At 37.7% G+C, this 6,194-nt stretch overlaps 1 protein-coding gene and 1 non-coding gene across 3 annotated transcripts in view; one reads left to right on the top strand and one right to left on the bottom strand.

Annotated features, from left to right (window-relative positions):
• Positions 1 to 6,194, bottom strand: part of Mypn (myopalladin) — a 121,798-nt gene that overhangs the window by 28,146 nt on the left and 87,458 nt on the right. The window lies entirely within an intron of this gene.
• On the top strand, positions 2,774 to 2,877 carry LOC125618735. The gene has a single exon (XR_007350144.1). It is a non-coding gene; the product is annotated as a U6 spliceosomal RNA (small nuclear RNA).

Raw genomic sequence — 6,194 nt, forward strand, 5'->3', positions numbered from 1 at the left:
TTGTACATTGCTGGTGGGACTGCAAATTGGTGCGGCCAATTGGAAAGCAGTATGGAGATTTCCTGGGAAAGCTGGGAATGGAACCACCATTTGACCCAGCTATTGCCCTTCTCGGACTATTCGCTGAAGACCTTAAAAGATCGAACTATAGGGATACTGCTACATCGGTGTTCATAGCAGCACAATTCACAATAGCTAGACTGTGGAACCAACTTAGATGCCCTTCAATAGATGAATGGATTAAAAAAATGTGGCATTTATACACAATTGAGTATTACTCAGCACTAAAAAATGACAAAATCATGGAATTTGCAGGGAAATGGATGGCATTAGAGCAGATTATGCTAAGTGAAGCTAGCCAATCCCTAAAAATCAAATGCCAAATGTCTTCTTTGATATAAGGAGAGCAACTAAAAACAGAGCAGGGAGGAAGAGTATGAGAAAAAGATTAACATTAAACAGGGACGAGAGGTGGGAGGGAAAGGGAGAGAGAAGGGAAATTGCATGGAAATGGAAGGAGACCCTCATTGTTATACAAAATTACATATAAGAGGATGTGAGGGGAAAGGGAAAAAATATCAAGGGAGAGAAATGAATTACAGTAGATGGGGTAGAGAGAGAAGATGGGAGGGGAGGGGACGGGGGATAGTAGAGGATAGGAAAGATAGCAGAATACAACAGTCACTAGTATGGCAATATGTAAAAACGTAACCGATGTGATTCTGCAATCTGTATACGGGGTAAAAATGGGAGTTCATAACCCACTTGAATCAAATGTATGAAATATGATATGTCAAGAGCTTTGTAATGTTTTGAACAACCAATAAAAAAAATCCTATCTGTCAAGTTGAAATGAACTCTTCCCAGTCACTTCATCTAAGCTAACTCTCCATTCTAATTCCCCACATAGCGCTGCTATACTAGCTGTATTTTTCTTATTTATTGATTGAATGACTATCTGGGTGTCAGAATGTTTGCTTCACAAGAGCAGGGATCTTGGATGACTTTCTTCCCACTCTATCAACATCACCTAGAATAATGCTGCCCTCTGGCAGGTGCTCAATACATATATGAAGAATGACTGAATACATGAACGACATAAAGGTCATCACTTGCTTCAACATGACCATCTTTGAGGAATCTGGAACAATGTACTTGGGTTAAGGGTAAAATTTTATTAAACTTGTGGCTCTATCTATACTACACCTGAATTCAAGTTGTCATTTTTAGTTATGAACACTGTGAGTCAAATTTCATCAGGAAACTTGCAAAAAACAAGAATATGTTTAAGTTAAATTTAAGGAAACTTTCTGCATACATCCAGCATAAAAGTTGCACTACTGATCCACTGTCAGTTGGATGTGTTTTAAACTCCCAGTACTGGGTTTATGCTGTGGTCTTCATTTTTCCTTGCCTCATTCCGTTTTTTAGTAACTACAGGAGTTTCTGTGTCAGCTGCTTGTAGGTGACTCTGTGCTCAAAGGAGAGATTTTTTTTTTTTCTGTATGAATCTAGCCAGTGTGGAAATTAAATCAGTGATAAATGACCCATCCTATCCAGGCTCATGAATTGCCACCAAGCTATACCCCTAGCCTAAAGAAAATCTTATAGTTGCTTTATAAAAGCAATTGAAAAGCTAACTTAAATTTATTTCAGAAGAATATGACATTTGAAAACATAGCCTCATTTCTTTTCTTTAAATATAATCCTCTTAAGGATGATAATTTGACTACTTGAAACATTAGACTTCAGGAGTTTATTTTCAAATTGGCAGAGTTGTGGAAAGGCACTTTTCTTCTGTTGAGAACAATACATCCCAATCAGATACAGACATTGTTAAGATAAGGGCAGACATCCAGCACTCACAGCCTGAGCTCACTACAGCCTTCCTCTACTCTGAGTTCTGAGTCTGAACTGCAGGGGCAAATAATGAAACAGGTTCAAACCTTGAGAAAGGTTCCCCATGTATATTGGGTATGATGTGTACTAAAAGAAAAAAATTCAGCTGGGCGCGATGGCACTGCCTGTAATCTCAGCAGCCCGGAAGGCTGAGGCAGGAAGATCATGAGTTCAAAGCCAGCCTCAGCAAAAGTGAGATGCTAAGCAACTTGGTGAGAACCCTGTCTCTAATTAAAATACAAAATAGGACTGGGGATGTGGCTCAGTGGTTGATTGCCCCTGAGTTCAATCCCGGGTAGACCCCCACCCCCACATCTCCACAAAAAGAAAAAATTCTTTTTAATGGTGCTAAAGATAGAACACAGGGCCTCACACATGCTGGGTAAGTGCTCTACCACCAAGCCATACCCCTAGCCTAAAGAAAATCTTATGTGTTGGAGAAAGTATTCTCCCTTCCATTCCACGCATAGGCAGATTTGGAACAACAAAGGTTCCTAGATAAACTTGGAGGTTAACATACATAGAGAATGATTTCTTTACTATTTATCTAATAATCACTCATTCCCTTCCTTGAAATAATCAGTGTTTGTAGCCTACTCCCTGACCCTGCTCACAAATTCTTAGCAAGCACCTGCTATGTGCTAAATACTATGATGAATATGGAAAATGTGACATTTTATAAACACAGACTCCGCCTTCAAGGAGGTTGTATAAAAATACTTTTAATCCAAATCGTATATTTAAGAATAAATCACTGAAAGATGCACAAACTTATTTTATATTTAAATGTTCAAGTTAACACCAGAGTTTTGCTTAATTTTTGCATGTTTCTAAGTTTTCATCTTTTTAATCAGCTGATTAAAATGGATTGTTAATGCTCGTTTTGGTAGCACATATACTAAAATTGGAATGATACAGAGATTAACACGGGCCCTGTGCAAGGATAACAAGCAAATGTGTGAAGTGTTCCATATTTAAAAAACAAATAAAAGGGGGCTGGGGTTGTGGCTCAGCAGTAAAGTGGTTGTCTAGCACGTGCAAGGTTCTGGGTTCGATCCCCAGCACCACATAAAAATAAATAAAATAAAGACATTGTGTCCAACTATAACTAAAAAAAAATAAAAACAAAAACAAAACAAAATAAGAGGCTGAGATTGTGGCTCAGTGGCAGAGTACTTGCTTAGCATGTGTGACACACTGGGTTTGAACCTCAGCACCGAATATAAATAAATAAAATAAAGGCCCATTGACAACTAAAAAAAATATTATAAGTAAATAAAATGCATTGCTACCATGGCATGTACTATCTACAATCAGAATCTATGTAGTCAAGTGAAGATTTTTCCATTGTTATGCAATAAACCCAAACTTTTCTATTTGGCTAAAGGTTTCATTATCTTACCTGAAACTAATGAGAATCTCATAGTTGTGGGTTAATTCAGCAAGTACCCACTGAATACTTATTCTGTGCCAGGCTTAACAGGGATGTAACAATGGACAAGACAACCCCTAATCACAGCACCCAGGGAGCTCATAACTGGTGCCTCCTGGGTGAGCCCATGGCAGAGGACATATGGACACTGTCCCAGCAGCCAGACTTCTACAATGCCAATGGCCTTACAGTATGTTCCAGAAGGCCAATATATAATAATGCTTATTAGAAACGGAATGGATGGCATGACTATTTGCTCACAAAAGAGGATTGCCATAAAGAATTCACCATAAGAGATGAAAGAGGTAAGATTTAAACAGAGGAAATGACAGAGCAGCTTAGAGAAGAAAGAGATCAGAGGAGCAAAAAGGCAGAATAAGCGTCAAGATACTTACACTCCCCTCCCCCATCCTCCAGGGCAGTATCTGGGAATCACAGACAGTTTCTAAAGAAGCATTAATGAAAAAGGCAGGGGTGCAGGGAACAGAATAAAGAGATAAGATGGTTTCCAGAGAAATGAGGCCAGAGAAGAAAGCTGAAAGTTGAAATATAACATTAGATGAGGGGGGTGGGCAAAAATTTAGAAATGAACAATCAATGGTATTTGCTGGTTGCAGAACATCATGCTGAGTCATGAGTGAATTAAAATCACTGGTCATGAAGGCTCCATTCCATTTTGTAATCCTGGGTTTCTTTGACCTCTAAGATTCCCCACATTAACTTAAACTACTTAGATTTAACTGGTGGCTGGCCAATCAAGATCCACTAGTGATGAATGCTACCCAAAAGGAAGAAATGATGCAGCCTAAAAAGAAATCAGGGCACCCCTCTCTTGGCTTACCCATCGCACAAAGACACTTGGTTGTCAGTTTAGAAAGCTAAAAATTTTAGTAAATATGAACACCTAAAAGGATGACATCATTATATTTCACAAAGTTCTAAGAATCAATGGCAAATGTTAGTTGTTAATTGGAAAGATGATGTAAAATGAGAGCAGGCAGACTCTGAAATGTTACAAAAGAGAAGTACTTTTGTGGATATATCAAAGAAAAGTGGTGGATATATCAAAGAAAGGGGAGGAGATTGTTTATAGTGAGTGACATTCATCATGCAAGGACTTCTGATTTATTTTCATGCTCAGCACAATGTGGTAATGCTAGACCACAAGGATGTTCTAGAATAATTATTATTATTCACTTGTTATGTTAAAAGGACAAGAGAAGCCAGCTGTCTCAACCTAAAAGTTTTCAAAGTAAAATAAAGCAAAAACAAATGCACATTCTTTTAAAGCAATCATTTGTTCACCACCACCCATATAATAGGAAAGTGAGAAAACAGATTGACTCCTTTGTCCTCAGACTGCAAGTATAAATAGCTATTAATTCACATATTTCTTTATGGTTGTTCTCCAATCATCCATGTTTTTACAGTTTTCTAAGTTAACTTTCTTAACCTTAACAGATCTCCGTGACATTTTCATCATCATTTCCTAAGGCAGCAATGCACAAAACAATACCATAATATGGTCATCATTTTATTTCTTCAAACTTTCTCAGAATTGACATCTGTCAACCTAATGCAAACATTCTATCTCACACAGCTTCTTAGTTTCATAAATTTCATTTATATAGCTTGGCTTTCATTGTCCACAGCATAGAATGAAGTCTAGAAACCAATTCTGTAATGAAGTGATCATAATTCCCAGGATAATGATTCTCAGAAGAAGACTGATGTGTATATCAGAGACAATTAGATAGAGAGGACTGGGAGGCTTTCAGGGACTTCCCAGTTCTTGCTATGGACCCTGAAGTTAGTTCACAGTGAGGTTTAAGAGAGAGTTCTTCTGGGTCTTTGGTACTCAACTCGTGGAAGATCATGTTTACATGTTCTCACATCTCAGGTAATTAAGAGAAACATCCTTCTTTCCTGGGAGTTGGGCAATGGATTAGCCTGGATTTACCTACAGAGAAACTATAAAAGTAAAATCAAACAGCTGATGTGTGAGCTGGTGTCATTTTTACAGGATTCTAATTGATCTCTCTCTGCCTTGTAAAAGATATAGGCTGAACACAGCTCTTATTTCAATGACACCTAGAAGGATTAACAACCACAAATGTGATGACAGCGTCATAGGAAAACAAATCTGTGTTTGACAGAGCAACATTTGTGGGACTTGAAAGTAATTGTCATCAAACTGAAAAAGGCTTTTGCATTTCAAGGAAAATGAAAAGTCTCCAGGAAAACAGGGATCTAGTTCTAGTTTACCACTAACCAATTGACAACTGTTTCAGTTTCTTACTTAGGGGATGGAAGGGAAGAATAGCTGATTTGGCATTTGCAGAAATAATATATGAGAAAGGTATTTAGAGAAATTTAAATATTCTGCTTCAGTTCAGTAATTTAAAAATCAGAAATTAAGCTGGGTGGGGTGGCATGTGTCTGTAATCCCTGTGTCTCAGGAGACTGAGGCAGAAGGATACCAAGTTCCAGGCCAGCCTCAGCAACTTAGCTAGGCCCTAAGCAATTTAGCAAGACTCTGACTCAAAAAATGAAAGAGCTAGGGACTCGGGTTGTGGCTCAATGGTGAGGCACTGGGTTTGAGTCTTAGCACCACATAGAAATAAATAAAATAAAGGTCCCTTGACAACTAAAAAATATTTTAAAATAAATAAATAAATAAATAAATAAATAAATAAAAGGGCTGGGGATGTAGCTCAGTGGTTAAGTGCCCCTGGATTCCATCTCCAGTACTGCAGTAAAAAAATGATTATAATAACATACTGTTATAAAATGTATTTAAAACTTTTAAATTTAATTCTGGGGAATTTTTGATTTAATATTTTTGGAACCCAGATGACTGCAG

Source organism: Marmota marmota, unplaced genomic scaffold, assembly GCF_001458135.2.
Source record: "Marmota marmota marmota unplaced genomic scaffold, marMar, whole genome shotgun sequence".
NCBI classification, from domain to species: domain Eukaryota; kingdom Metazoa; phylum Chordata; class Mammalia; order Rodentia; family Sciuridae; genus Marmota; species Marmota marmota.